A 6549-nucleotide genomic window follows, 5' to 3' on the forward strand; every position below is an offset into this window, starting at 1 on the left:
AATAAAACTTTGAAAAAATAAAGTGACATAGGCAGAAAAATCTGGAAAACCCAATAAAAAATAAGCATAAAAATCACATTCCCTCAAATAAAAAAAAAGATATCTGCTTGATCCACATATTAGTTTATAGAATTATATGTTCTTATCTAAGCTTTAAATATATACTCTAAAGCATATTTTCTTCTGAGTTATCACCTGGTCTAAATGATATCAAAGAATCTTTGGCTTTTGGTAACAACAATTCTAACTTTTCTCTCCTACAGTATATAGATGATTTGTTCTTGGAGGCGTTACAAGAGTTCCTGGGAACGATGTTTTGTTTTGTTCTTAAGTGTGAAGTTTTGCCTCTGTTGCTAAACTCTTATATAAAACCCTAAAGAGGGGTAATAGCCTCTCACTTGGATCAGAATTCATAACAGCAAAAGCACTGAAGGATTAAACAAGAAACTCTTAAGGGCTCTGGCTCTGACCCTACCAGACATCCCTGAGCCCTTACAGCTGTTCAAAAAATGAAAGAGTTACAAGGAGAGTCTTAAATCAGACCTTAGAGCCATGGAAGTAGCCCATGACCTATCTGTCTAAAGACTAAACTATGTGGCTGTTGAGTGGCCACCTTGCTTGGTCAAAGCAACAGCTGCTGCATTAGTAAAAGAAGCTGACAAATTAACCCTGGGACAGAAGTTGAGCATATTCGTGCCCCATGTGATGGAGACACTGCTATAGGGTCCTTGTAAAAAGTGGCTCTCTGACACTAGACTGGCCCAGTACCAGGCAGACCTCCTTAGAGACTCACATCTAACTCTTGAGACTATATAAGTCATTAATCCTGCATTACTTCTTCCATTGTCACCAGAACTCTGAAGGCAAGATTGTGTAAAGACCATGAAGCTATTTATTTTACAAGAACTAACCTGCAGGACACAACACTCTGAGACCCCAACCTTCTGTATGCAGATGGAAGCAATATGAAGGAGTTACAAGAAGAGTCTTAAATCAGACCTTAGGGCCGTGGAAGTGCCCCATGGTGTATGGAGTGAGGAGCAATGGCTCTGACTGTGGAAAGGGCAGTGTGATCAGAAACATGAATCCCAGGGACTTCAGCTCAAAATAAAGAGGCCTCCTAATCACAGGAGGAAAAGACATCAAAAACTCCCAAGAAATTTTCTTGTTATAGAAAGTATGGTAAGCTATTGTAGTGGCAATGATACACTCTCCTGGACTGCAAATATGCCAAGGCAATAGGGCTGCTGACCTGACAGCAAATCAAGCTCCTGCGGGGGACTCGCTGCCAAAAGCATATGTCATGTTAATACTAATAATTCAGCCACTCAATTTTTTAGACTGAGTTATTGTGGGCCAAGCTAGAAGAGGCATCAGAAAAAATGGATGACAGATCTTGTCAGGGGAAGAATTTTTTTTTTTTTTTCTAAACACATGGGACATTTCGTGATTCAGAAACTTATTGACAAGACCCATCCTGAAAAGACAGCTATGATGAAGCTGTTTGGTCACTATTTCTATATCTCCAGGTTTTATACCTTGTACTCCTCAGTGGCCAGCAAGTGTGTGACTTGTGCTAGCAATAATCTAGTTTCTTGTCCATAACATAAACCAGCCACCTGCCAACAGGGAACCTTCCCATTGGAGGATGTTGAAGTGAACGTTAATGAGGTCAAGTAGACAGTTGGAAACAAAAATATTGGTTGGTGCCAATTCACACCTTCTTAGGATGGGTAGAGGCTCTGCCCACCAGAGCTGAGACTGCTAGAGAGGTGACAAAAACACTGATAAAGTGAATCATTCCCCGGTATGGGCTCCCCATTATTGTAGGCTCAAATAATGGGCAGAGTAGTTCAGATCATTGCGAGTGCTTTGGGCTTAAGATGGAAGACATACTGCCTACTGAACCCAAAGTTTGGGCCAAGTATTGTGGAAAAAGTACACCCCGAGGAACAACCTGTCCAAACTGTGTCAGGAGACAGGTGTGAACTGTGTGTCTGTGTTTCTGTTAGCAGCCCAGCTGTTGTCATGCTGCACCCCACACTGGGATGGGCTCCCTCATTTTAAAATCCCATTTGAATGACTGCCAACCTTGGTGCTGATATTGGAGAAACTATAAAAGATTGAGACACAGGGGATCACTCTCTTGGAATCCCTAAGATGGGGGAGGAGATCCTGACATCTATTTCTAATTAAGAACTTGGTAAGTCCTTCAAAGCTCTGCAGTTTACTCTGTAGGCTACACATTCCCTCTTCTGCCGTAAAAACCCACAACCAAGAGAAACTGACACCTATTGGCAGCTGAACCTGGATCTTTGGTGTGGTTCAGGAACTGAGATCTGTCAGCTCTTGGATCCCTCAGGACTGGGCCATACCCTGTTTTCCTGAGCACTCCCATCACCGAAAAGGTGACAAAAAATATTGGATTCACCGCTCCCACATTAAGACAGCCTATGTAGATCTACAGCCAGATAAACGGAATTTAAAAAAGAGCTCTAAACCCCTCAAGGTCCAACTGAAGAGATGTGGCTCTACTGGTTCTTCTTAGGACTAACAGAAGCTCGAAACTCTCTCACTATTTCCATGTGGTGGCTGACTCAGACCTTAGTTGGGGCAGAGATTGCTACTCAGAACTCTGAGTTCTATGATGCACTCCACGACATTTTTGGATATAAAAATGATAAAATAAGATGGACCACTATAAAAACATTCACCAAGTGTCTCCACCATTCTGTCTGTGCCCTAGCACAAACAGCTCTCATATTTGTGGTGATGCCACTGAAGATGGGGGATTCTTCTGCTAGAGCTGGAGATGTGAAACTATTACATATTGGGCAGATAAAAAAATCCCTTTTTGAGTGTTACTAGGGTCCCACTCACCAACCAATCATATGATAAACTAAATGAATCAAGGGTTTAAATCATGCAAAAACCAGTGGAGAATGTGATTAGTTAATGTAAAGATGAATGCAAGGAATTACTCTGCTCAACTCTCTGTGAACCTGCTTCCTTGTAAAACCACGAAGAGACTTGGTGTACTGCTGATAAATCATTAATAGACTCATAGATCCCAGAAAACAATGCTCCCCCCAAAAAAATGTATGCTGAATAATGGTCATGCTGTCCTTAAAGGTACTGTTGTATGTGAAATTAAAACTTTGATAGTCAATCACGTTGTGGTTTCTACCTTTAAAATCTCTGTACTTTTAAGGTTCCGACCATTTGTTCTCTCCTGCATGAGTATTGTCAAGTGGTCCACAGTTCAGTCACAAAAAAATTTAAACTCTCATGTTTAAATTTTACTTTTGGATTCTGGTCTGGTTTCAATGTTGAAAGCCCAGTACATTTAATATATACAAAAATATCAACTAAGAAAAAAAATTCATCATAGAAAAGAAAGACTAAGAATAAAACATGACATGAACACTGGAATGGCAAATATATGACCAGCTATTCTACAATTTGTGGATAGGATTTCACACAACGATCTACCATGTTGTGGACATGGACAGTGTCCATGATGCTTACTGGTGGCCAGGTGTCACACTTCGGACTGAGCTACTGCTAAAGCAGGGCACTGTGATGTATGCCTGTAATTCTTGGCTGAGGCAGGAAGATCACCATTATTTTGAAGCTAACCTGAACTACATAGTGAGACACTGTCTCAAAAAAGAGTTTTTAGAGCTATAGACTTGTTTGTGGTCATGTATCTAACACTGATTGTTTTTAAGCTTTCTACATTTTTGCATTGTCTGACTTCTTGATTTTGATTTTTTTTTTTCAGAAACAAACTTTTGGTTTTATTTGTTTCTCTTTTTTTTCTGTTCCTTTTTATTTTGAATTTCATTGATATGTGTGCACTAAAAACTTTTTATTTTCCTCACTTTGGATTTATTTTTTTTCTTTTCTTCTTGAATTACTTAAAATGGAAACTCACATGTTAAATTGAAACATTTTCTCACATAATCACAACATTTATACATAAATTTTTCTCAAAGAATCACCATAATTTTGGTATGGTATCTTTTGTGTTCTTTCCATTAAGACTATTTCAACACTTCCTGCTATATTGTTTTTGATCTTCATTGCACCTTAGAATTGATTGATTTAATTTCCAGAAATTTGGGGAATTTACAGATATGTTTGTGTTATTGTTAAATATGATTCACTACTGATAGAGAATGCTTATTAGAAAATGTTATAAATCTATTTCTATAAATCAATAAACTTTTTTGTTGGTTTTTCAGAGTCTAGAACAGGAGAAAAAGTGAGGGAAAGAGATTTATGTATATATGTAAGTAGGATGGTTTTTCACAACTGCACTATGCATTTGTGTTGGTCTATGGAAAGGAATAATCAATGCTTTAATTTATTTTTTCTCTTTTTCAGTAGTTTGTACTTTTACTATTCTTAATTTATTATAAATTTCTTTCTTTTTCTTCTTCCAATTGTAACTGTAATATAATTAATTGGTTGGAAGACAAACCTGTGTATTACAACAAATATTGTGAAATTCGTATTATTTTGTCAAAGGAAATTCTTTGTCACTTGTAATTTTTTCTATTTTGATTTTAACTTGTACCCTATTTAATAAACAAATAAGAAAAATATGCCTCTTTTATTTTGAGGTATTTTATATAAATGACTAATTCATATTGTCTTTGCTGTGCTTACAGAGTCTTCTGTCAGTTATCTAGATGGGGGTGGGTCAATCTCTTCAATTTTACTTAGTGTACTGTGTGCTCTGTTTTTGGATTCATACCCATTTGTTTACAATCATAATTTCTCTTTGCGTGTTGACTGTATACCTTGTAAATCCAAACATCTCTTGCTTCGTGGGACTAGTGTTTGACTGATATCTTTTCTCCTACTCTTCGTTTAATGTCCTTGGATTAGAATCTACCCATTTGCTATCAGATTTTCAGTAGCATCATTAGATACTTTTCTTTCTTCAGTGTATTTTGGGTGTTTTGGCTTTTTATGATTCCAGTTTTACTACATAATTTATACCTTTTCTACATTTTTTCTTTTGTTTACCACAGGTGTTGATATATGTAACTTTAATTAATCAGAATTGATGTTCCAGGAGTGATAAAACAGTTTCAGTGCAGCCTAAGAACCAGTCCACTACAGACACACTTAGAGACTGCTAATTTGTTAGGAGCATCTCAGGCACATCAAGCTGACAAGTACTATTTCCATTTCCTTGAGAACTCTTGATGCTGAGCATTTTAATATAGATTTTAATCATTTGTGTGTTCGCTCTGGAAAAAAATATATTCAGTTTCTTGGTTTATTTCTTCTTTTCTTTGGTTACTAAGTTATATGTAGTTCACTTGATTAATCACTTGATTAATATTATTGTGGAAGATTAATATTGTTGAAGATTAATATTATTGTTGAAGAAATTCTAGTTGTCAATACACTGCTATTTGGGTCTGTTATTAATATTATTATCATGTATGGCATTGCATAAACGCTTGAAAGGAGATCGGTATCTATATCTATATCTATATCTGTATCATTATCCAGCATGCACATTGTAGGTTTTAAAAGACTTCATCTAAAAGTCTTTAGAATGATTATACAAGTACATGGTACTAATAGCAATGTAAGTAACTTTCACTTTATTTATATCATTTCAAACTTGTGTAAATGCCTCTCATTTATATGATAAATATTTATTGTATAAGAATATATAATACATGTTAATTATAACATAGTTATATAATTTACATACATTAAATGACATGCCTATTAAATCACCTCTAAGAAATATGTAAATTAAAATAATTAGATACAGTCATAGCCCAGGTACGGTGAGTGTGTGGGAGGGCTTTGGGCTATGCTGCACCGGTGGCACCTGCCGGTCCTAGCAAAGGAACAGCATGGGTGAGACCCACTTCCATCGCTTGGGACACCCGCCACCACTCCGCAGCACACCAACACCCTGCCCGCCAAGTGAGAATTTCTGCCATGTTCAGGGGACCCCCAGATACAGTACTAGCCTCGGTTCAGTAAGTGTGTGGAGAGCTGCCTCTCCCCCTTACTCTACCTTGTCCCCTCCAGACTCAGCTCAGGCCGGGCATACAGGCCTCAGGTGAAACGCTGCAGCTGCAATCCCAGTAGAGAGAGCAGGGGATAGAACTACCCAGCTAGTCCACGGACAGAACATCTTGCCAGAGGGGCACAACAGGTTCACTCCCAAGGGCAGCAGCAGGAAGGAGCTGAGCACAGCAGCCAGACCCAAGCCAGACACAGATGGATAGATCCAAAATTTGTAGATCTGCACCTGAACTTCAGTACGTGCTAAGGTTATAACTGCACCAAAGCTCTACAACAAAGTTCAGAAGGCTGTGCTACACAAAATGTCAAGGAGAAGGAGGAAAATGCAATCTCTGAACCCAAGCCCAACCGTAACAAATACAGAATGAAGTGGGAATCGCAGAGCTGAAATGAATAAATCAATGACTTCTGAAATAAAGAAACAGCTGCAGAAAGGTAGAGAGGAACTCAGATTGGAAATAAAAAAAGAAATCCCTGAATTAA

General features: G+C 37.9%; 1 pseudogene; it reads right to left on the bottom strand.

Moving 5' to 3' along the window:
- The window catches only part of LOC105742959, a 34248-nt pseudogene that overhangs the window by 6555 nt on the left and 21144 nt on the right, over positions 1 to 6549 (bottom strand).

This window comes from Octodon degus, unplaced genomic scaffold (assembly GCF_000260255.1).
Source record: "Octodon degus isolate 3935 unplaced genomic scaffold, OctDeg1.0 scaffold00086, whole genome shotgun sequence".
Lineage (NCBI taxonomy): Eukaryota > Metazoa > Chordata > Mammalia > Rodentia > Octodontidae > Octodon > Octodon degus.